This window comes from Vitis vinifera, chromosome 12 (genome assembly GCF_030704535.1).
Source record: "Vitis vinifera cultivar Pinot Noir 40024 chromosome 12, ASM3070453v1".
Classification (NCBI taxonomy): domain Eukaryota; kingdom Viridiplantae; phylum Streptophyta; class Magnoliopsida; order Vitales; family Vitaceae; genus Vitis; species Vitis vinifera.
In genome coordinates, this window is record NC_081816.1 from 18,362,716 (window position 1) to 18,388,301 (window position 25,586).

A 25,586-nucleotide genomic window follows, 5' to 3' on the forward strand; every position below is an offset into this window, starting at 1 on the left:
GGGGTTTGGGATTTGGGAAAATAGCTCTAAGGAATGTCACACTCTTAGGGAAATGGTTGTGGAGGTACCCTAGGGAGGGTTCAGCTCTATGGCATAAGGTTATTTTAAGCATTTACAGATCACACTCTAATGAATGGGATGCCAACACAATAGTCAGATGGTCACATCGTTGTCCTTGGAAGGCTATTGCACAAGTCTTTCAGGAGTTTTCCAAGTTTACTCGGTTTGTGGTAGGAAATGGGAATAGAATTCGGTTTTGGGAAGACTTGTGGTGGGGGGATCAATCTTTGGGTTCCCAATATCCAAAACTATTTAGAGTAGTCACGGATAAAAATATTCCTATTTCTTCAATTCTCAAATCTACTCATCCCTTCTCTTGGAACTTTAACTTTCGCCGTAACCTATCTGATCCTGAGATAGAAGATTTAAAAGGTCTCATGCAATCACTTGATTGTTTGCATTTGACATTTTCAGTTCCAGATGCGAGAACCTGGTCTTTATCTTCTTCAGGGCTTTTTACTGTCAAGTATTTCTTTCTTGCCTTATCTCATTGCTCTGATTCTCCTCCAATTTTCCTTACTAAGTTCGTTTGGAATTCTCAAGTCCCTTTCAAGGTTAAGTCCTTTGTCTGGTTGGTGGCACACAAAAAGGTAAATACTAATGACTTACTACAATTGAGAAGACCTCACAAAGCTCTTAGTCCTGATATTTGTAAGTTGTGCATGAGGCATGGAGAATCAGCAGATCATCTTTTCCTACATTGTTCTTTGACATTGGAGTTATGGCACAGATTATTTCAGTTAGCCAAGATGGATTGGGTTCCCCCGAGGAGCATTTCTGACATGCTATCCATCACTTATAGTGGCTTTGGTTTATCGAGGAAAGGGTAGTTTTATGGCAAGTTGGGTGCATAGCTTTAATTTGGGTTATGTGGTGGGAGAGAAATACAAGGATTTTTTAGGATAAAGCAAGGAATTCAGAGAATCTTTGGGATTCTATTTTTTTCCTTGCTTCTCTTTGGGCTTTTTGTTCCAAGGTTTTTAAGGGAACCCCCCTTATTATGTTACAACTTGATTGGTTAGCGGTGTGTAATTCCGATGGGTTGGTTTATTCTAAAGAAGTTGTTCATTATTACAGTGTATTTTCTTGTTTTCGGTTTCTTGTAGACTAGTTTTCTTTGGTGGGAGGATTCCTCATCCTTCTCTTGTACTTTTTTTTTTCTATTAATATATTCCTTTGAAGTTTCCTATCAAAAATAAAAAATAAAAAATCATCCTCCTTTTCCATTGAGAAAGTTAGGTCTTGATCCCTTTAAGGTTTTTCTCTTTGTAGTCCTTATATTAAAAGTATGAGATTATGAGCAGTGATCACCTTGTTGTTGTTTACCAACCTTAAAGAATCAGACAAGTGGGTTTGAGAATAGATATGATTAGATTAGTTCATGTTGACTATCATTGACGTGTTTATGTTTTTCCCGTTTCTCAGACATGTATTTTTTATTATTTTTTATTTTTTATGCAGTGATGGATTCTTTTTTTCTGTGAAGGAGGTTTCATTGCTTGATCAAGGGGGCAAGGGCAAACAAAGCATTTATGAACTTGAACAGGTGAGAAGAATTTCTTCTTCTGGAATAAACGCTCATCAAATATGGTTTAATCTTTCTTATTATTTTAATAAAATTTTATAAACTATTTTTTTTTTTGTACATCACAGTTAACCTCAAGTCAATTGCATATATAGGTATTGTAGTAAAGAGCAACTACTCATTGATCCGGGCTGAATTATCATGAGATTCTTTTTCTAATTCTTTCCTTGTTGGTCCAGGAGATTTCTCTTTTAAGTTAGTTGGAACATGAGAACATAGTTCGGTATTATGGCACAAATAAGGTATGTTTCTATGTCTTGAGTCAACTTCTTTTGTTTTCTTGTAACATATCATTCTTGGAATGAGCCGCATTGCATTTTGTCACCTATAGCAAAACTAGAATGAATTTTTCGTCATTTTTGTGCCTGATTCTTGAAACAATCTGTAAAGGAGAGTTACAAACATAATGGTGCAACTTGAAATGAGAATACTTTTATATTGTTATAATATCATCACCTGCAATTATTTATTCCAATTCTTCAGAGTCTTGATAGACTCCCTTCCTGCTTCCGTAGTATCTGAAAATGATCCTGCTAATTTTTTTTTTATAAGTAAACGCATAGAAAAGATATAGAAAATGATACTACCAATGGGGATAGAACATATTTGTCACTCAATCCAATACATGAGATTCAAAGTGATGTAACCATGCAAAGAGCTAATGAGAATAATAGAAAAATCCAGTACCAAATTTTAATTAAAACCATGTATTTATGGGGCATCATCCTACATATGAGATTTAACCAGACTAAAAATCTCACTGGTAAGAGATTTATTGAATGTTTTTAGAACCGGACCGGTCATTGAACTGAAAAAGTTACATGTTCACAGTTTAATGGTCCGACCGTTAGTCAAATCGCGGTCGAATCAGTAACATCATAAATATACAATTTATCTATTAATAAAATTAAAAAAAAAAATTAAAATACACACACACACACACACACACACACACATATATATATATATATATATATATATATATATATAATTAAAAATCAATAATATTAATTTTTTATCTTTGATAAAAGATTAAAAAAATTAATATTTTGAATTTTATTAAATGAAATATGTATAATATTTAAATGTGAATATATTCAAAATGAAAGAAAATTTGATTATCAAATTTTAACTAATTTTATAATTTAATAAAATATTATATTATTTTTATTTAATATTATAAATCTTTTTAGAAACACAAATTTTTTCAATTGCCATTTCAATTAACAAAGCACATGCAGCCAAGTGGTGGCCATGTCTTTGGCATGAGGTCTAGAGTTCAAATCCTCTAGGTGAGTTTTCCTTAATCCATTTTTCTTATACCCAAAATCATGTATCCCACATCGGATGTGGAGAAGAAAAAAAAAGGCCCTTATATACACAACTTACACAAGCCATATACGTAATACAAGGAACCATGGATTGGTGCCTATTACCATTTAATGGAAGGCTTAGGCTTTTATTTGGGCTGTTTGGGTTCTAAATTGGGCCAAAAGAAGAGTTGGGATTGAACTGTTCGGTTCATGTGAAACCTCCCGGTCCAGGCGGTTCATCGGTTCAACTGCTGGTTTGGGTAGCTTGTGACTAGTTCATTTGCCCAGTGGTTTAATAAGAAGGACCGGACAGGAAAATCCACCGGTCGACAGTCCGACCAGTTGGACTGGTCGGTCTGGTCCGATTTTCAAAACAATGGATTTACTCCTTAGTAGTAAAAAGTAAAATAAATGGATAAAATTGAAATATTTAGAAGATGGGTCCATTCATTTAAGATTTAAGTTGACCTGGACCTTCCTTAACACAGTTCTGGACCTTTTCAAGTGGTGCCACAACCTCAAAAATGCACCAACATGTGTTGTTTCTATGTTAAAATATGTCTCTCATGATTCACCTTTAGTAATGGCAAATATGTTGTTAGGATTTTGAAGAGTTGGAATTTGTAATATTTTGCAATTCCAGGACTATGAAATTAGGGTGATTTTTATGGTCAAATTCAAAGAAGCTTTAGATATCAATTTTTGTATAAACATGTAAGATTTTGAAGATTGACTTCAATTTGAGCAAAAATGTTGGATTCCTCATGACTAAGGGTGTGAAAAACAATGGATTTACTCCTTAGTAGTAAAAAATAAAATAAGTGGATAAAAATGAAATATTTAGAAGACGGGTCCATTCATTTAAGATTTAAGTTGACCTGGACCTTCCTTAACACAATTCTAGACCTTTTCAAGTGGTGTCACAACCTCAAAAATGCACCAACATGTGTTGTTTCTATGTCAAAAAATGTCTCTCATGATTCACCTTTAGTAATGTCAAATATGTTGTTAGGATTTTGAAGAGTTGGAATTTGTAATATTTTGCAATTCCAGGACTATGAAATTAGGGTGATTTTTATGGTCAAATTCAAAGAAGCTTTAGATATCAATTTTTGTATAAACATGTAAGATTTTGAAGAGTGACTTCAATTTGAGCAAAATTGTTGGATTCCTCACGACTAAGGGTATGCTTAACTTGAAATTTTACCGTTTAGATTTGAAATGATATGCTTCAGTTTTCAAGGCTCTTTCCTAAAATTAAACCGAATCCAAATACAAGTATTATTCTTGCTTTTTTTAGGAAAAAAAAAAGCTATTTTTTTCAAATCTTTTTTGGGCCTTAAACTTTAAAAAATGGTTTAAGTGATTGTGAAATGGGCTAGTGAATCCAAGTTGGAAACTCAGCCTCAATCAATTGTCATCCACTTGATGGATTGAGGTTTACCTTAATTGATAGAGGCACATGAGTCAGCTTTTTAAAGAGTTCATCTTTTGTTGAAACTTACCTACTGGAGCCCCATACAAACATCACTTCTTATGTCTATACATGTACATATTTTAAAGGTACATTTGGTTTGGGCTTTGGGGGTGTATCTATGGAATGATATTGTTTTTTCTCATAATTAAGGATGACAACTAAATGCTAATTCTCAAGCAATTTCTAAGACAACCAAATGTTAGAATGAGAACAAACTTGATGGGAATTGCAGATTCCCAACTTCAACCAGATATTAGAATGAAAATCTTATATCCACTATATTTCTAGAGATATATTTTCATTCATAAGTATAGATGCCAATGAATTGAACATGCCCTTTGGATTTAAAAAAAAAAAAAAAATCTTTACAGATTTCTATAGAGCCAAGAGAGAAATATTAGCAAGAAGAATCAGAAAGGGGGGCTTTCTAGAAACAAGTTAAAAGTGGAAAATATGGGGGGAAGAAGAGGGATGATTATCTTGTAACATTAGGGATGGTTACGATGTTGGGTTATGGAAAGCTGTCTGGAAGGCTTCTGATTTCCTTAGTAGTAGAATTTCCTTATTTGTAAGGAATGGGAGGAGGGTAAAGTTTTAGAATGATAGGTGGTGTGGGGATGGACCCTTATGCCTTTTCTTTTCTAGCTTTGTATAATTTAGAAAAGAGGGTTGGGAGGTAGAGTTATGGGATTAGACAAGTGAGATGAGCCATTGTAACCCTTGTTTTTCTAAGAATCTAATTGATTGAAAGATGGAAGGTGTAGAACAATTCCTCTCTAGATTGCAAGGCATAATGATGAATGGAATGGTATTGCTTCCTATGTAAAGATGATGAGGAATCCATTGATCACATTGGCTACACTATGCTATGACAAGGGCTCTTTAGAAATTGCTCTTCTCTTTGTTTAGCGATTCTTTTGCTTGCCATAGTAAGAGAGGTTCTTTTAGGTTGGCATGACTCATTTTTGGGAGGAAGATAAAAAAAAAGATTTGAAAACCTGCATCATTATGCATTATTTTGGATGGTTTGGAAAAAGAGGAATTGAAGTTTGTTTGAAAACAAAAGGCAATTAGTCCATGCTTTGAAGAGTCTTTTCCTTAGTAATATTTTGTTGTGGCTAAAGAGGTGCATAGATGAAGACTCAATGTCTTTAATAGATTTTGTTGATTGGTTGGGTTCTTGCTAAGGGGGATAGTTTTTGTTCATACTTTAGCACTTATTGTATGTGGGAGAAAATGGTAAAAAATTCTTATTCAATCAACTGTTATAATCATAATTTATATCCTATATTAACAAAGAAATTGAAGGAAAAAATAAACTAATAATCCCTATAAATTAGGACAATCCTTATAAATCAAGGATTATTCTTCCTAATCTAATTTACATTTATACACTCTTTCCTAATCTAATTTATAGCTATATACAATTACATAAATATATATAAGAGACCCCAATTAGGAAAATTCATATTTCTAACACTCCCCCTTAAGTTGGTGAATAGATATTATCCATGCCCAGCTTACCTAAAATTGCTTGAAATATTGTGCTTGCCAAACCCTTGGTCAAAACATCTGCAAGTTGTCTATTTGACAACACAAACAGAGTGCAAATTAACCCACTTTCTAACTTTTCCTTTATGAGGTGTCTATCAACCTCAACATGCTTTGTCTGATCATGTTGTATCGGATTATGAGCTATGTTTATGGCTGATTTGTTATCACAATACAACCTCATGGATCCTACTCATTTAATTCATAGGCCTTGAAGAATAATTTTAAGCCATAATAACTCACAAATTCCTTGTGTTATAGCTCTAAACTCTGCCTCTGCACTAGACCTTACCACAACTAGTTTTTTTTTTTTTTTTTTTACTCATCTAAGTCACTAAGTTTCCTCCAAGAAATGTGAAGTAACCTAATTTTGATCACCTATCTACCATTGATCCAACATAGTCGACATTCGTATAGGCTTCAAGGAACAAACCCGTACCTTTTCTGAAGAGAATTCCCATTCCTGAGCTACCTTTAAGATACTGTAAAATCCTATAGACAACTTGTAAGTGGACCTTCTTTGGATTGTGCATAAACTGGCTCACTATACTCACGATATAGGCAATATCTGGTCTTGTGTGTGACAAGTAAATCAATCGTCCCACTAATCTTTGATACATGCCTTGATCCACTCCTTTGTCTTCCAATGCTTCCCCAAGCTTATGATTTGCTTCAATTGGAGTCTTTACTTGTTCACATCCAAGCTTTCCCGTATCATTAAGCAAGTCAAGGATATATTTGTGTTGTGATACAAAAATACCCTTTTTGACCGTGCCACTTCAATTCCTAAAAAGTACTTTAGTTTGCTCAAATCCTTTATCTTAAACTCCTTTGCAAGACATTGCTGAAGTGTCTCTTTTTCTTTTAGATCATTTCCGGTTACGATTATGTCATCAACATATACTAGTAACGTTGCAACTCCCTCTAAATCGAAATATTTAAAGAACAAAGTGGGATCTTCTTGGCTTTGTTTAAACCTTAGAGATAACATAACCTTTGTAAATCTTCCAAATCATGCTTTAGGAGATTGTTTCAATCCATACAATGCCTTCTTCAACCTACATATCTTATTCTTGTCTAAACGAACTTCCATATAGATTTCTTCATCAATTTCACCATGGAGAAAGACATTTTTTACATCAAATTGTTGTAAATTCCAATCAAATTGAGCTTCCAAATATGATAAAATTCTCATTGTATTCATCTTTGCTACCGATGCAAAAGTTTCTTGAGAGTCTGTTTCATGTGTTTGTGTATATCCCTTTGCGACTAACCTTGCTTTATATCGTTTAAGGGATCCATCAGCCTTGTATTTAACTATAAATACCCACTTGCAACCCACTACTTTCTTCCCTTTTGGTAACTCCATAATTTCCCCAGTCCCATTCTTCTCCAATGCTTCCATCTCGACTTTCATAGCTTGTTTTCATTTCCCATTAAGTGCCTCGGTTAAGGTTTGTGGAATCGGTATGGAATTTATTTGGGTAACAAAGGCTTTATGAGATGGTGGGATTTTTTCAAATGACACAAAATTGGACAATTGGTGTTGCATGCATTTATGTGTATCTTACCTAATGGCAATGGGAAGATCAACATTAATGTCAACATCATCATGTGAGTCAAGAGGAGCAACATAATTATGTACCTCATTTTCGAGAATTGGTTTGAATGTTTGGACTTGCATGGGTCTAGGTTCAGTCACCCTCTTCCTTGAATAAACTTGTAGTGGCTTTATTGTAATAGGTTCTGACTCTTTTTCTTTTGTTCCAACATCTAAAATAGGGCAGGTTTTAGCTATTTAAGGGACTGTTGTAGCTATTTGAGGTATGTTGGAAATTTCTGGAACTTTTTCATGACTTTTAGACTCTTTTTGGGTTCCATTTGAAGGTTCGGATGGGAAAGATTTAGGAAAATCAAGCAAGAACATGTCCTTATCTTCCATAGACGATGTCTCCCCTGAAAATAAGGAATTGAAAAATATCCCTCTATTTCTACAAAAGTGACATCCATGGAGACAAAAAAAAATTTAGTTGGAGGATGGAGACATTTATACCCTTTCTGTGTTGATGAATATCTAACAAAAACACACTTTAATGCTCTTGGATCCAACTTTCCTCGATGATAAGCATGAATATGAACAAACACGGGGCACACAAACACTTTAGGAGGAAGCTTACTCGATGTATTGAATTGAAGAAAGAATGTTGTGAACAGTTCCTTAAGACTCTTTAAACCCTAAACTTGAGAAGAAACCCTATTTGTTAAATGAGCAGTTGTAAGAACGGCCTCCTCCCAATAGGTTTTTTGAACATTTTTTTGAAATAAGAGAGCCTTTGTAACATTTAGTAAGTGACCATTTTTCCTCTCGGCTACTGCATTTTGTTAGGGTGAATCGACACATGAAGACACATGAATAATTCTCTCTTTTTGAAAATAAGATGAAAGTGTTTGATTGAAATAATCATTTGCATTGTCCATTCTAACATGTTTTATTGACACCCCAAATTGATTTTTTACCATATTAGGGTAATTTGGAAAAACAATGCTCACATCCGACTTTTGTTTTAAAAGAAAGATCCAAGTAACATGGGGTATAATCATCAATAAACGAAACAAACCAACAAGCTCCTGAAATATTAGGAACTTGTGATGGCCCCAAATATCATTGTGAATTAAATCAAAAGGAAATTATGATCTTTTGTTGCTCAAAGGAAATGAGACATAATGATGTTTTGCAAAATCACTAACATCACAATGAAAAGTGTCTACATCAATATTCTTAAAAAGTAAAGGAACATGACCTTAAGCACATTAAATGAAGGGTGGCTAAGTTGAAAGTGATAAAACCAAATTTGGTCTTCATTTGAAGAAGATGATTCGGATAAAAAAAGAAAGAGGTAGTTGATTCCCATTGCCAACATTGCCACTACTTGTATCAAGGTAGTAGGGTTCGTTCTTTTCCTTAACATGCGAAATCATCTTTCCCAAAACTTGGTCATGAAAAACATAGTGAGTAGGGTAAAAAATGCCACTACAATTGATATCTTTTGTGAGTTAATAATTGGACACAAGATTGGTTGAAAGCTTGAGAACATGTAAGACCTTTTTAAGACTCAAAGAAGGGTTTACATTGACTATTCCTGAACCTACAACAATAGCTAATGACCATCAACAATAGTGATTTTCTTATTGCTAGGACATGGAATATATGTGCTAAATTTTTCTGATGAATGTGTCATATGCTCAGTAGCTCTTGAATTAATGATCCAAGAGCTTGAAAGGGACATAGCTAAGACACGAAAAGCATGAGAGAAAGGAAACTTACTTGAATGTGCGAGAGAGCAAACACCCATAGGTTTCTCCAATGAGCCCAATCTTTTTTTCAACTTTTTAGTGTCCTCTTAATTCAATTCTCCAAGTTTCGTATTGCTGTACTTTGATTGTTCATCTCTAGAATTATTAGTATCAGCTACACATACTTGGCTTTGATGTTGTCCCCCTTTAAAACCACTAGCACGGTTGATACCCATGGTTTACCATGAAGTTTCCAGCATGTCTCTTTTGTGTGTTGCGGTTTTCTACAATATGTGCACCAAACATTGTCCTTATTCTTAGAAAAATCACATCTGCCACTGTCATTATTGCCACCTTGTCCTGGGTTTAGGCCTTTGAAATTACTCTCTCTTGGTTTTAATGTAGCAAGGGCTAAACTTTCAGCTAGTTGAGAATCAATCATAACACCTCATCGTCCTTCCTTCGCTTGAATAATGGAGAACACCTCATTAATGGATGACAAATCTTCCTTTCCTAAGACTTGAACTCGAACTTGATCAAATTCAACATTAAGGCTAGCAAGAAACTCGAAAATCCGCTCCCTTTCAACGAACTTTCTTAACATTGCAACATCTTCACTATATTTCATTTGAAGATTGTGGTAATAATTCGTTTCTTGCCAAAGACATTTCATGAGATTATAATATTCAATGACCGATCTTGTTTCTTGTTTAGTGGTTGAAATTTTTTACTTAATTCCATAGATTTGAGCCACATCATGCACCTTAGAATAAGTTTGTCTTATTGTTTCCCATATTTCTTTAGCTGTGGTGAGAAACATACAAGTGCCATTGATTTCAGGCAACATGGAATTCCATGACCATGAGATGATCATTGAATCCTCTTCATCCCACTGGTTGAACTTCGGCTCTTAAGGTTATGGACCTATGCCAATTAGATGACTTAGTTTGCCTTTATCTTTCAAAAAGGTTTGCACTAGTTGAGACCATTGGAGATAGTTTTAGCCTTTCAACTGATATGCTAAATTGATATTCTGTAACTCTCCAATGGTTTGATGAGGCAAAGTTTCACCAAAGATGGTTATGGGTGTGGCAGAAGTCTCAAACATGTCAGACATTGTGAAATCCCAAAAATCGCAGATAGAGATTGAAGTAAGAGAAGTGATGAAATATGAAAAATGAAATAAACAAAACACACAACAATGAAGGCTGAAAAACTTGAACTAAAATCATCAATGAAGGTTGATGAAGAATGTCCAAAGTGGCTTTGATATAATGTGGGAGAAAGTGGTAAAAAATTCTTATTCAATCAGCTGTTACAATCCTAATTTATATCCTATATTTACAAAGAAATTTAAGGTAAAAAATAAACTAATAATCCCTATAAATCATGACAATCCTTATAAATCAGGGATTATTCTTCCTAATCTAATTTACAATTATATACAATTACATAAATATATGCAAGAGACCCCAATTAAGAAAATTCAGATTTCTAACATTGCATATGTCCTCTGTACCTCTTTTTATTTTTTTCCCTATAGGTAAAGTATGAGAATATGTTAAAGGGTGCATGTAGACCCTCAATTTTGTCCCTTTAGCACATGTCTTTAAATTCGTTTTCGGTGCCCCATAGTAACTCCTTGGTGGCCCATTACTACTCGTACGACTTACCTTTTTCTGAGTCACCCTGGAGACTTTAGCTGAGGGATTATCTGACCTCTTATTGCGACCTTTGGCAGCCCTATTTTAGACTTAGGCTTTTCATTCATTTTTAAGATAGCTTTTAGGGTAGTCTACTTAGGTCCACTTAGGCACCCTAGGCCCACTTAGGCACTTAGGCCCATTTAGGCACCTTAGGTCCACTTAGACACCCTAGGCCCACTTAGACTTTTATTTTATTTTATTTTATTTATTTATTTATTTATTTTGTTTACTTGTTTAGTTATTCACTCAATTATTTACTTTCAAAAATTTCATGCTTTTGCAAGGAAATTTACCATTGGAGTTTAAGGAAAGTGGGACTCTCCTTGGAAGGTTTTGGAGGGGGATTTGAAATTAGGAAGATTGCCTTTGAATTGGAAGATTTAAAAAAAAGGAAAGGAAGAAAAGAAGAGAGTTAGAGATTTTTTATTTTCAGGGGGATGGAGAGAACAATAGGAATTTTTTTAGAAGGGGTTTTTTTTTTGAGAAATTGAAGCATAAAGCAGAATTTTTTTTTTAAAAGAGAGCACACGTAATTTTGGAAAAAAGCAAGGGACTTCGAACGGAGATCGGGCTGTCATTTAATCATCAAGAGAGGATTTTCTCTTTCACTTCAAAGGTTAGTTTTCTATATAGTACTTTTATTTAGCCTAGATTTTTTTTTGGAAATTTTAGTTTTTGATTAATTCTTTGTGTTAAAGTTTATATTATTTTCTTTTTAAATCCCCAATTAGTTTAATTCTAATCTATCTTTTAGTTTAAGTTTGTTAATGATTTTAATTCTTAAGTTTAAATAATCATATTGAATAAAGTTTGTATTTTTAATCCCAATTAGTTTGATTTCAATTCGTTTTTAATTTAAATGCATTAGTTAATCTTAATTCTTTGTTTTAAATAATCACGTTAAATAAAGTTTGTATTTTTAATCCCAATTAATTTGATTTCAATTCGTTTTTTAGTTTAAATGTATTTTGTTGATCTTAATTCTTGACTTTAAATAATCACGTTAAATAAAGTTTGTGTTTTTAATCTCAATTAGTTTGATTTCAATTCGTTTTTAGTTTAAATACATTTTGCTGATCTTAATTCTTTAGTTTAAATAATCATATCGAATAAAGTTTGTATTTTTAATCCCAATTAATTTGATTTTAATTTGTTTTTTAGTTTAAATGTATTTTGTTGATCTTAATTCTTTACTTTAAATAATCACGTTAAATAAAGTTTATGTTTTTAATCTCAATTAGTTTGATTTCAATTCGTTTTTAGTTTAAATACATTTTATTGATCTTAATTCTTAAGTTTAAATAATCATATCGAATAAAGTTTGTATTTTTAATCCCAATTAGTTTGATTTTAACTTGTTTTTTAGTTTAAATGTATTTTGTTGATTTTAATTCTTAAGTTTAAATAATCGTATTGAATAAAGTTTGTATTTTTAATCCCAATTAGTTTGATTTCAATTCATTTTTAATTTAAATGCATTAGTTGATCTTAATTCTTTGTTTTAAATAATCACGTTAAATAAAGCTTGTATTTTTAATCCCAATTAATTTGATTTCAATTCGTTTTTTAGTTTAAATATATTTTGTTGATCTTAATTCTTGACTTTTAATAATCACGTTAAATAAAGTTTGTGTTTTTAATCTCAATTAGTTTGATTTCAATTCGTTTTTAGTTTAAATACATTTTGTTGATCTTAATTCTTAAGTTTAAATAATCATACCGAATAAATTTTGTATTTTTAATCCCAATTAATTTGATTTTAATTTGTTTTTAGTTTAAATGTATTTTGTTGATTTTAATTCTTTACTTTAAATAATCACGTTAAATAAAGTTTGTGTTTTTAATCTCAATTAGTTTGATTTCAATTCGTTTTTAGTTTAAATGCATTAGTTGATCTTAATTCTTAAGTTTAAATAATCACGTTAATAAAGTTTGTGTTTTTAATCCCAATTAGTTTGATTTTAATTTGTTTCTAGTTTAAATGCATTTTGTTGATCTTAATTCTTTAGTTTAAATAATCATATTGAATAAAGTTTGTGTTTTTAATTCCAATTAGTTTGATATTAATTTGTTTTTAGCCTGAATACATTCATTGATCTTAGTTCTTTAGTTTAAATAATCATATTGAATAAAGTTTGCATTTTTAATTCCAATAATCTTATTAAATCCCTGTTATTATCTTTATATGCTAAGTTTGTTGACTTTTAATCTTTGATTGGTTATTTTTATTTTAATTCATGTGTTTCTTGAAATCTAGATGTTAGTCTTGGATAATATTTGTGTTAGTTAGTTTGACTAGGAAACCATTAGTTTGTTGCTTTAGTAATTGTTGGTAAAATCTTTTTTCTTTTTTTTTTTTGAAGGCCATTGGAAAATCATGAAGATTGGCCTCTACCATCACCTTTATCATTTTTGTTAATTACTAAAAAAAATTTACTTTGAGGTTTCATTTTTTTTGTTTTGTTTGGTATTTTATTTCTTATATTTTATTTTTTCCAAATTAATTCCTTTTATTTTAAAATAAAATACTTTTCTCAAAAAATCATTTTAAAAATCTATTTCAAAAACTCATTTAGAGTCCTCAGGATCAAAATCTTTTTTTTTTATTTAAAAAAAAATAATATGCAACCATATCTTGTTCGATTTGCATCCTTCTCGGTTTTTAACAAAAAGTTTGGTTTTGAACAAAAACACGAATCAAAGCTTGTGGTCCCAAATAATGGGATAATTCTGGGCTAAATTTGTATATATTAATTTGGGGAATTGGTGAAACCCCTACATAAGAAAATCTTTTCAAAAATTATTTTTGTTGCCACCTTTGTCACTTGTTGAAATTATGTCTATCTTTTTTAGGAATTGTATACAAGATGTGTGTGATAATTAATGTTTTCATATACTTTGATAATTTTTGTTATGCTAATTAGATAACGAGCATGCTAGGATTTCTATATTTTATTATTTATTATCTAACCCCTTACAACTTGAGGAAGCACGTTACAAATTATCTATGCTATCCAGGTATGTCCTCTATCACCTACTTTCTGAATTCTGTGAATATGCTGGTCATTGTGAAATAATGCTTATGTCTAATAATGCTTGAGCGTTCTGTTATACATGTTTCATTGTTTGATTATTTCTAATAAAATACATGTTGGATGAATATATTGTTTAAATTAACCATTGATGTTTTGTGATAGTGCTTGAGAGGCAGTCCAGGTACGCATCCTAACCTTCCTTTATTGTGATTTGATCTTGTTTAGCATGCTATTTTATTTGGAATCATCTAGCCTGCTTAGGTACTTATAATTAATCAATTAATTGCCACATTTCCCTCAACTTAATTAGTAGAGACCTTTTTAGGGCTTAGAGGGGTGCTACCTCCTAGAGGTACCTTCCCAATAGGTAACCTGATCCCCGGACTTAGACTCGGGTTTTTCAAAGACACGCTTTTCCAAAAATTATGGAGTCACATTTTAGGGTTTTCTTTCTTGTTTTATTTTCCCTTTAAAATAAAAATAAAATAAGTGGCGACTCCAACTTTTTTTCAAAAATCAATTTTTCACAAATAAAAAGCGAGTCTCGCCGATCGAGTGGGGGCGCACGTGAAAAATGCGGGTCCACAGTGCAACAATGCACAAACATAATATATAGAAAGCGCTCAAAGGTAGAATGAAAGCAAAGTGAACAACACGGGAAAACCAACCAGACACACCACCTAACACCCCAGAAAATCATATTGTTCCTAACCAACTCTCAAGCTCCCAAAAAGTGTCCTGTGTACCTTAGGTTAGCTCTTTCTTTGGGCACTTCGTTATATAATATTGTCATTGTCTATAAAAAAAAACACCATTTTATGGCTTTCTTCAACCCATGGGTTATAAAATTCACTGCATAAATGATCAAAAGTTAAATTTTTCTTTTTCTTTTGGGGGAATTTTTGTCTTTCATGTTGTCATTTAAGTATTTCTTCTTCTATGATCTGGCTCTAATTTTCCTTCTTTATGCACTTGATCTTTCCAGGATGACTCTAAAGTTTATATCTTCCTTGAGCTTGTGACAAAAGGTTCACTTTTAAGTCTTTATCAAAAGTATCATTTGCGAGAAAGCCAAGCCTCGGCCTACATAAGGCAGATTTTAAATGGTTTGAAATATCTACATGAGCAAAATGTAGTTCACAGGTGATACAAATGATCTTACTGCTTAATTATTTGGTCATATTTATCTTTGCATTTATCTATATATTTATTTTTATTTTCTTGTTTTCTCAGCATTTCTTTTTTATGTATTTCTTTGATTATTTCCATTTTCTTGCCTTAGCCACCAAGATGTTGAATTAGTATGCATGAACTACACAATACCTGGGTGCACTTCTTGCTTACTTAGAGAAAATTGGTTCACCCTATTGTGGAAGTTTTCTTGTTATTCGATTTATTTATTTTTTTCCCATCCTTACTACAGTGTTTCCAAATTGAAATTCTCAATCTTATTGGAGAGTGTAGTTGTTGCCATTTGCTAATTAGAGTTATTGATGATTTTATATTTTGTTTTACAGTGTTATGATGCCAGAAATATGCCAGATTTAGCTGAGAATGGAAAAGGGAAACACACACACACACAAAGGACATCTGTTCACCTCTGATAACAAATTTATACTTTCTCTGACATGATAATTGCACCTACCCTCTTTCAGAAAAAAGCAAAATGGGGAAAAATGAGTTAAGAGCATGGATGTTAATCATCCTAATTTCGACATAATTGTAATAAGATTAATTTCTATTCAAAGACTTGTGAGAATATCTTGAAGTTGTTCTGTGGACTTAACATTTTGAGTGATAATTAAGTATAGAGCACAGTATATGCTAATAAGTTATTCCTCTCCTAAACTATATCGTTTGTTATATTTCAAGTTGTGATTTGGTTTATCCTATAACAGCTTCATTTGTGAATTAACTACAAGGAATCCCATCTCCATCTCCATTTGACTTGCATCATGCAGTTAGCTGCATTAAACATCAATTTGTATTCTGTCAATGCTAGGTCTTGCTTACATCTACGTCCACCTTTTTACTTTCCTAGGTCACTGCATTTTATTTTCCTTCAAGGAGTGAATTATAAGAGGAAGAAGCACTTTCTCTCTCACTCACTCTATCTTTCCCTCTCTCTACAAAGAATCCCATCTCCATTTGACTCATTCTCAATCCCCCTTCATAGGAACTTTTGAACCTTAAAATGGAATTGAAAATTTTTGGATCTTTCCCTCCCCTTCTCGCTCTCCCTCTCTTCTTCTTCCCTCATTGACCCGTTCTCAATCTCTTTTGAAGGAAGCTTTTGAACCTTGAAATGGAATTAACAAATTTCTTGGCTCTCTTCCTCTCCCATTTCCCTCTCTCCGTTTCCTTCTCCAACTTGCATAATTTTAATCTCCCTTCATGCTTTGAACCATGAAAAGCAACTCCTCTATCTCTTTTTCCCCTTCCCTCCACCCCCTCATTTCCTTATTGATTCATTCCCAATCTTATCCATTAGGAAATTTTGAACCTTGAAATGGAATTTAAAAATTTTGGATATCTCCTCCCTTTTGTCCTAACCCTCTTTTCCTCTTCCCCTATTGACTCATTCTCAGTCTTCCTTAACGGGAACTCTGGAAACTTGAAATTAACAAACTTTTCTCTGTCTTCCCCGATGCTCTCTCTTCCCTTGATTAGCTCAATTTTATCCATGTTCATGTTTTGAATCATGAAAATAAGCTCCTTCTTCTTCTCCCTCAGCTTTCCTTCTTTTCCTTTTCCTTTTCCTTCCCTCCCTGACTACTTTGATCATAATTTCCCTTCATGAGAAATTTGGAACCATGCCAAGCAACTTCTCTCTTTGCCTTCTCTCTTTCCACCGCAATTCTCTGTCCATTCCTCCTAGTGCAACTGACTCCACCCAATCTTCTTGTATGGAAACTTTTGAACGATTAAATGTTTCTCTCTCCCTCTCTCCTGTCGTATCCATGCATAATGTAAACATAGTATTACCTTGCTTCCTTTCTTCCATCCTACAGCAACTAACTCAATCTCAATTTTCCTTCATGAGAACTTTTGAACACTTACATGTCTCTCACTCTCTCTCTCTTTCTCTCTTTCTCTCCTATGTTGTCCTTGAATATGTAAACATAGTACTTATGGAGGAAAATACAAGTTCTAAATCAATGTTGTTGTTTCCACTATAGTTGACTACAAATCTCCAATCAAGTTCACTAAATGACTGTCATATAACCAAATAAGCAAGTGTTGTGTTAATAGTGTGGCTTAGAATAGGAAATATCTATTGGGTGAGGTGTAACTGCAATGCTTTTGTGCAAGAATCACAAGGATAGAACTATGGATTTGTGTGTGTGTGTGTGTGTTGTGGGGGTGGGGGTGATTCGACTCATGGTAGCTTAGCTTTAAAGGCGTATCAACAAAATTTATACCTTAAATACTATTACTAAAGTAGCCAAGCTACTATAGCATAGTGGTTCTAGGATCGTTTACTGGGAAGGGTTTTCACAAACACAAGTGATATTCAAATTAGGAAAATAGGTGATTTTCTTATGGATGTTAGCTTTAAAAGAAGATGTAAATATTTTAGAAAGATTTAAACTAATCTAAGCTAACATTAAAGACTAAAATGAAAGGGTGTAAAAACAAGTTTCTCAAAGATAGGATAGCTATGCTCTGGCTCTTATGCAAATTGGAAATCTCAGGATAGGCTCCTCGCGTTGGGGTTGCAACTATGGTGATGCTTGCTTCCCAAACCGGTATGGATTTAGCAAATCAAGTTTTAATCCTTTAAAATGGCAAAACAGATGGTAGTGAATTTCATCAATGATTATTCACCTTAGACTTCCTTTGAATGGCTCGTAAGAGATAACTAATGGTCTAAAGCCAAAAGCTTACCAAATATTGGCAACTCAAAGTCATTCCAGGTGATAAACTCACCTTTCAATGGCCATTGAAATTGGTTCTAACGGATTAATGCAAAACTTGGAATTGAAAACCTCACCTTCCAATAGCTCGTAGGAGATAACTAATGGATAGAAATCCAAAAGCTTATCAAGTATTGGCCGTTGGAAGTTGTCCAAAGGAAATAAAAACCAAACTTTGCATTAATGAACCATTAATGAAAAACGACTACCTTACCTTCCAGGTGCGAGAAATTTCCATGGGATTGCATCCAAGCCATCACATAACATCCATAATTTGAGAAACTAAAAGTTTTAGCCAATCATCCTTTGAGGAAAAGCCCTCAGAGGCCGTTTGGCTACTAAGAAAATAGAAATGGGAAAGAACAGGAGAAAAGATAAAAACAGAGCTTTATATATTCCTAAGTTAATGTATAGAGGATCGATCCCCCAATATCCCCCTCCGTTTTGGAGGTGTTGTGCACCTCTATATATAGCAAAATTACAAGATAAAGCTTTATGTCGGCTGAATACAAGGTTACAAAAGGAATTTACACGAGAAAATATCAAGCTAAAAATATTTGGGAAGTCGGTGGTGCGTGCGTGAAGAAACAGAGGATTCAAAGGAATTTCGCAATGTGCCTAAATGTGCCTAAATCCACCTTGCGAAATTTTCGCAAGGGGGTTCTTCATGGTGCGAAGTGGCCAAATTTCGCACCATGAAGAAAATCTCCTTGCGAAATTTTCGCAAGGAGAAATTCACCTTGCGAAATTGGTCATTTGACATGATGCAGTTGTCTTCCGAAGGTCATATCTTCCTCATTTCAGCTCCAAATCATACACGGTTTGAAGCGTTGGATTCTTGACTTCCTAAGCTTTCAAATGGTATATAGCATGCAAAAAATGGACTTCAGAAAGTGCTTCAAAAGTGCGAAAGAAGACTGCAGCTGTTTTCTTCACTCTGTTTTCCTCTTCTCCATTGCTTGTGCTCGTGTTTCCACTTGAAATTCAAGCCTGTAATCATCCAAAATCCTTGCTTAACTCGCCCAAATAGCTCCTCCATCAATTGGCATGCTTGAATTGGTTCATAAGCTGATAAAAACATGTAAACTTGCCACAAAATGGTTAAAACCAATTACTAAGGACCTTAGTGAATTAATTGGGTTAAATGAATATGATTACTACTCAAAGGTGCTTAAAACCATTATTATTAGGTCTACAAAATAGCACTTTTTGGTAGTAATCAGGGGGGTAGGAGAATATGAAAGGAAGATTTGAAAGGACAATTTTTTGAGTATTTTTCTTAATTGTAGATTTTTATTTATTTATTTGTTCGAAAACTAATCTTTTCTCTTTCATTTTCAAGGGATATCAAATGTGCTAATATATTGGTGGATGTAAATGGATCTATGAAAATTGCAGATTTTGGATTGGCAAAGGTTGTTTTCTTTAGTAGAGCTACAATCTCCATTGTTTCTAATTGGTGAATGACATGACATAATATTTCTGGTTGTTTATCTTCTCAGGCACCCAAATTTAATGTTGTAAAATCTTGTAAAGGGACACCATTCTGGATGGAGCCAGAGGTTTGCCCTTCCTTTTGATATCATCATTTATATGAACAATTCATGTTCTGAATTGGATTGAGAACTATATTTACTCAACTATTGATGTTAGTAGGCTTTCAGCATGCTTGTGATGCAGTCTCTGGAACCATCTTTAGTAAGCGATTGATTCAAAAAAAGAAGCGATATAACTAAACTGAATTATGGAGTAGTTCAGTTTTTTCTTGGAAAACTCTTTCTATCAATTAATTGATTAGTTTTTTTTTTTTTTTTTCAAACTGTTGCTCAGAGCTAAGGAAGACTTAGTTGAAGTCATCTCTTATTTGCATTTTTTTGTCAATATATTTAGATTTACCATCATGTATGAGGTGTTAATAATTCCACACAACCAGCTATCAATGCACTCACATTAGTAGATGTATGGAACTGCAGAATTCTCATATTAGTCTGAATTGGTGATTTCTTTTCTGAGAAGTGGAAACCTTGCTTCATTATTTGTGATGAGAAAATTAGGTCCTAGTTAATTTACTCCATTGCCTTCCTTATAACCAATCTTTTTTTTAAATGTTTTTTTTTAAAAAAAATTTAGATTTTAATTTAATAATTTTTTGTTTCTTTTTTTTAAAAAAAATAATAATTCTTAATTTTTATTTTTTGTGATAGATAATATCTTTTTTTCTCTTTTTTTCTTTTCCTTTTTTTTTTTTTGTGGGTTAATATTCGTACTCTAAACCTTGAAGCTCTCATATCCTCCCCACCCAACCCCTTGAGGCCTTGCCACATGATTGGGCCTTAAGATCAACAAATGAGGTAATTGGTCCCACCAAGCCTATAATCAATATTTTTATTGCTTCCTATATTTTGCAATCTTTTGTCAAATTTGTTTTGAAGTTGGAGAGCTATCAGTTTTAGTTCTGGAAAACATATATTCATATTAAAGTGTAAAATTTTTAGTAACAAGTGAGGCAAGCATTTGGAAAATTATTCATCCTTAAAAGGAGAGGTTAACTCTCATCAAGAGCACTTTTTCTAGCATTCCTGTTTATTTTATATCTTTGTTCCATATTCTGAGGATAGTCAAATTGAGGTTAGAGAAAATTGAGAGGGATTTCCTATGTGGAGGTAGAGGGTTGGAGAAAAAGATACATCTTGTGAAGTGGTCCACTATATGTTCGGAGAAAATTGAGAGGGATTTCCTATCTGGAGGTGGAGAGTTAGAGAAAAAGATACATCTTGTGAAGTGGTCCACTATATGTTTGGAGAAAATCAAAGGCAAGTTAAGGGCTCAACATCTCTCTGTTAAATAACGCGTTTTTGTGCAAATGGAGTTAGCGGTATGCCATTGAAAGAGATGCCTTTTGGACATGATTGATTAGTGGCAAATATGGAGAGGAAGAGAGTGGGTACTGTTTTGGCGAAGTTAGAGTTAGGAATGGAGTCAGGCTTTGGAAATCCATTAGGAAGGAATGAAACACTTTCCTGGGCTTTTTTTCCTTTTATAGAGGGTAATAGGAGGAGGATGAAGTTTTGGATGGATAAGTGGTGTGGGGATGAACTGTTGTGTGTTTCCTTCCCCTCTTTATATACCTTAGGTGTTGCAAAAGAGGCTTGGATGGCAAACCTTTGGGTTCAACATGGGGAGAGAGGTCATTGAATGATTGGGAAGTGGATGAAGTTGGGGATTTCTTTTTCAAGTTGAAAAGGTAGTTGATAGAGAGGGGGAAGACAAGTTGGTGTGAATGAACTTGTACAATAATAAGTTCTTTGTGAGTCATTTATATGTAAAACCATGAAAGGTTTCTTTGGATAAACTTTTATTTTACTGTTTTATCTTTCAGAACATAGGCTACATATAAATAACTAGCAGATAGATAATTCCTAGGCTAAAAATAAGGAAACTGAAAAACAAATCTGATTCTAATCCTAATCTGAACAAAACGTTGACTATGTACAAAAAAAACTATAATTCAAATAATTCCTCAATTCTAAAATTCCTCAAATCAAGAAACCTATCCATTCTAAAATTTGAGTCCAATTTGAACTAGTCTAACCAAACTAATTTTCCAACACTCCCCCTCAAGTTGGGGTATAGATGTCTATCATACCCAATTTGTCCACATAATTTTCAAAATCTTCTCTTGGGATCCCTTTAGTTAAAACATCAGCAATCTAGCTTTTGGATGACACATATGTCATGTATATTTCGCCTTGCTCAATTTTTTCCTTGATAAAATGTCAGTCCACCTCAACATGTTTTGTTCGACTGTGGTGGACTGGATTGTGGGAGATGCTTATAACTGCCCTGTTGTCACAATACATCATAGTTGGGGGATGAATTGTAATCTATAGTTCTTCTAATACTCTCTTGATCCACAAGACTTAACAAATTCCATGATCTATCGATCTAAACTCAGCTTCAGCACTACTTCTCACCACCACATTTTGTTTTTTACTTCTCCATGTGATGAGATTTCCAAACACAAATGTACAATAGCTAGATGTTGACCTCCTATCTTAAATAGACCTCGCCCAATCTATATCAAAGCCTCTATTTTGAATTGGTCTTGCTTTCCAAAGTGAAGTCCTTTTCCTGGGGTTCCTTTGAGATATTGCAGTATGTTATAGACAACATTCATGTGTGCTTCATATGGAGAATACATGTACTAACTGACTATACTTACTACAAAAGCAATATCCAGCCTAGTGTGAAAGAGGTAGATTAGTCAACTAGATCCCTTTTTTCAACCGGGTCTATCTTGTGTCTTGAATAAATTGGAATGTCCCTGGGCTTGCAACCAAGCATCCATGTTTCCTTAAGTAAGTCTAAAGTGTACTTTCTTTAAGAAACAAAGATTCCATTTTTTATTTCTAGCAATCTCCTGTTAATGTTACCATATACAAATTAGGAATCAAATTAGCTGTACATATAGGAAAAGATTGACAAATTAGCTTTCCATGTATTTGTTAATGTTACCATATACAAATTAGGAATTTAGACTCCGTGTATAGGATATATATCTGTATATAGATGGATGCAAAGGAGAATAAACTGATTAGAGTTCTCAGAGTTCTCGGTTTCTATGGAGTTTTTTTTTAGTATTTTGACATGGCATCAGATCAAGGTTTCGGCACCTTCTGAGTGGAGTTCGTGATCTTCTACCAATCAAACACTTGGCATCGAAAACAGTGTTGATCAGGTTCATCGCGATCTGGTTCTTAGTTGTTTCTGTTCCAATTTTCTGGTGGGCTATTTTCTTTGTCTCTCGGTTGCATCATGTCATCAGATAAGTTGGACTCGTTTCCTATTAGATTTACTGGCAAAAATTATTGTGCTTGGGAGTTTCAATTTAAGTTATTTGTCAAAGGAAAAGAATTATGGGGTCATATTGATGGGAATAATCCTGCACCTCGTGATGCCGAGGCTTTGTCTAAGTGGGAAATTAAGGATGCTCATGTTATGACCTAGATCCTTAGCTCGGTTGAACCTCACCTTGTTCTTAATCTGAGCCCTTATAAAATTGCTACTTCTATGTGGAATTATCTCCACACGGTTTACAATCAAGACAACTCTACTAGGCGTTTTCAATTGGAGTATGAGATGGCTAATTTCACACAAAAAAGTCTCTCAATTGAGGAATATTTTTCTGGTTTTCAAACTCTTTGGACTGATTGTTCCGACATTGTTTATGCTAATATTCCAACTGCAGCTCTCTCTGCTGTCCATGCAGTGCATGCAATCAGCAAGCGAGATCAATTCTTGATGAAGCTACGACCCGACTTTGAAATTGCACGGTCTAATATGATGAATTGTAATCCTGTACCATCTCTGGATGCCTGCTTGAGAGAACTTTTACTTGAGGAGCAGCGTATCGTAAGTCAAACTACCATGGAACATCAGGCTAATGTTAGTGCACTTGTTTCTGTAGCTTATGCAGCATAGGGGCGGAATAAGGGTTGAGATATGCATGTTGTCCAGTGCTTTCGTTGTAAAGATTTTGGTCACATTGCTCGCGATTGTCCCAAGAAGTTCTGTAACTAATGCATGAAACAAGGTCATATCATCTCTACTTGTCCCATTCGGCCTGAAAGGAAGCAGGGTACTGCTTATCATGCCTCTATTGGTGTCTCTAGTTCTACTGCATTGCTTGCTGCCTCTTCGATTGTTCCTATTCCTACTCCTACAGCCTTATCAAACCCGAACACACTCACTCTTGAAATGGTACAACAAATGATCATTTCTGCTTTTTCTGCTTTTGGGCTCTCTGGTAATCATATGATTTCTTCTAAGCCATAGTATTTTGACTCTGGAGCTTCTAACCATATGACGAATACTATTCTTTCTCTTTCCAATGTCAGAAATTATGATGGAAATTTGAAATTTAACACTGCTGATGGCAGTTCTCTGCCTATTAGTGTTGTTGGTGATCTTTCATATTCCTTAACTGATGTTTTTGTGTCTCCTGACCTCTCCACAAATCTTCTTTCTGTTGGTCAATTGGTTGATAATAATTGTAATGTCAATTTCTCCTGTTCTGGTTGTGTTGTGCAGGATCAAGTGTCCGAGAAGATAATCGCGAAGGGACCTAAGTTGGGACAACTTTTTCCTCTTCGTGTTTCTCCTTCCACTATTATTCCTAATTTTCCTTTACTTTCCTTTGCATGTAATGTTGTTGGTTCTGAACATAAGATGTGGCATAGACGTCTTGGCCACCCAAACTCTGATGTAGTTCGTACTTTGTTTAATTCTAGATTATTGGGAAATAAAGCATGTTCTTCTCTTGATCTTTCTTTCGATTGTACATCATGCAAACTTAGCAAAAGTAAAGTTCTACCTTTTCCTCATTCCGCATCTTGTGCCTCACAATGTTTTGATATTATACATAGTGATGTTTGGGGGATTGCACCTATTGTTTCTCATGCACATTACAAGTACTTTGTTACTTTCATTGATGACTTTAGTCGCTTTACTTAGGTTTACTTCCTCCGAGCTAAGGCTGAAGTTTTTTCAGTCTGTAAGTGTTTTCTTGCACTTATAGAGACTCAATTCTCTGCCAGCATCAAGGTCTTACACTCTGATTCTGACGGAGAATACATGTCAGATGAGTTTTAGGACTTTCTTCAAAGCAAAAGGATCATCTCTCATCGTTCTTGTCCTTCAACACTACAACAAAAACGGTGTTGCTGAGAGGAAAAATCGCCACCTTCTTGATATGGTAAGAACTCTTTTACTTGACACATCGGTTCCTCTTCGTTTTTGGTGTGAAGCACTTTCTACTGCAGTTCATTTGATCAATTTCTTACCCCCTCCTATGCTAAATCATGTTTCTCCTTTCTCTAAGTTGTTTGGTCATTCTCCTTTATATTATGATCTTCGTACAATTGGTTGTGTTTGTTTTGTGCATTTATCTACTCATGAATGACATAAACTTACTGCTCAGTCTGTTAAGTGTGTTTTTCTTGGTTATGCTATCCCTCACAAGGGTTATGTTTGTTATGATCCCCATGGTCGTCGTATACGAGTTTCCCGAAATGTAATTTTCTTTTAAAATCAATATTTCTTTCCATCTCATGTTGAGTTGCCATCTGTATCTGCATCTTTTCTGCTTAGTTTTTCTGAATCCCCAACAATTGTGGAAAGGTTCAAACCTGGTTTTGTGTATGAAAGACGTAGTCAACATGAGTCCAGTTCCACTTTCTCTGTGCCCTCTTCCGATCTTAACCCGGCGACTGATCCTGCTTTTGCTTCCACCACTCTTCGTCGGTCTACTCGTCTTTCTCGACCCCTTGATTGGTATGGATTCTTCTCTCCTGTCTCTCTTGTTGTTACTTTATCCACTATTTCTATTCCCTCTTGCTACAAACAGGCCATGGAACATGAGTGTTGGCAAAATGCAATGCAAGCAGAACTTCAAGCACTTAATGAGAATCATACTTGGGATATTGTTCTTTGTCCTCCTACAGTCAAACCTATTAGGAGTAAATAGGTTTTCTCTGTAAAACTTCGTTTTGATGGCTCTTTGGACCGGTACAAAGCTCGCCTCATAGCTTTGGGTAACAAGCAGGAATATGGGGTTGATTATGAGGAAACATTTGCTCTTGTTGTCAAA

At 34.0% G+C, this 25,586-nt stretch overlaps 1 pseudogene; it reads left to right on the top strand.

The window, feature by feature from the left end:
* Positions 1-809: 809 nt before the first annotated feature.
* Positions 810-25,586, top strand: part of LOC109123488 (mitogen-activated protein kinase kinase kinase 1-like) — a 32,929-nt pseudogene continuing 8,152 nt past the window's right edge.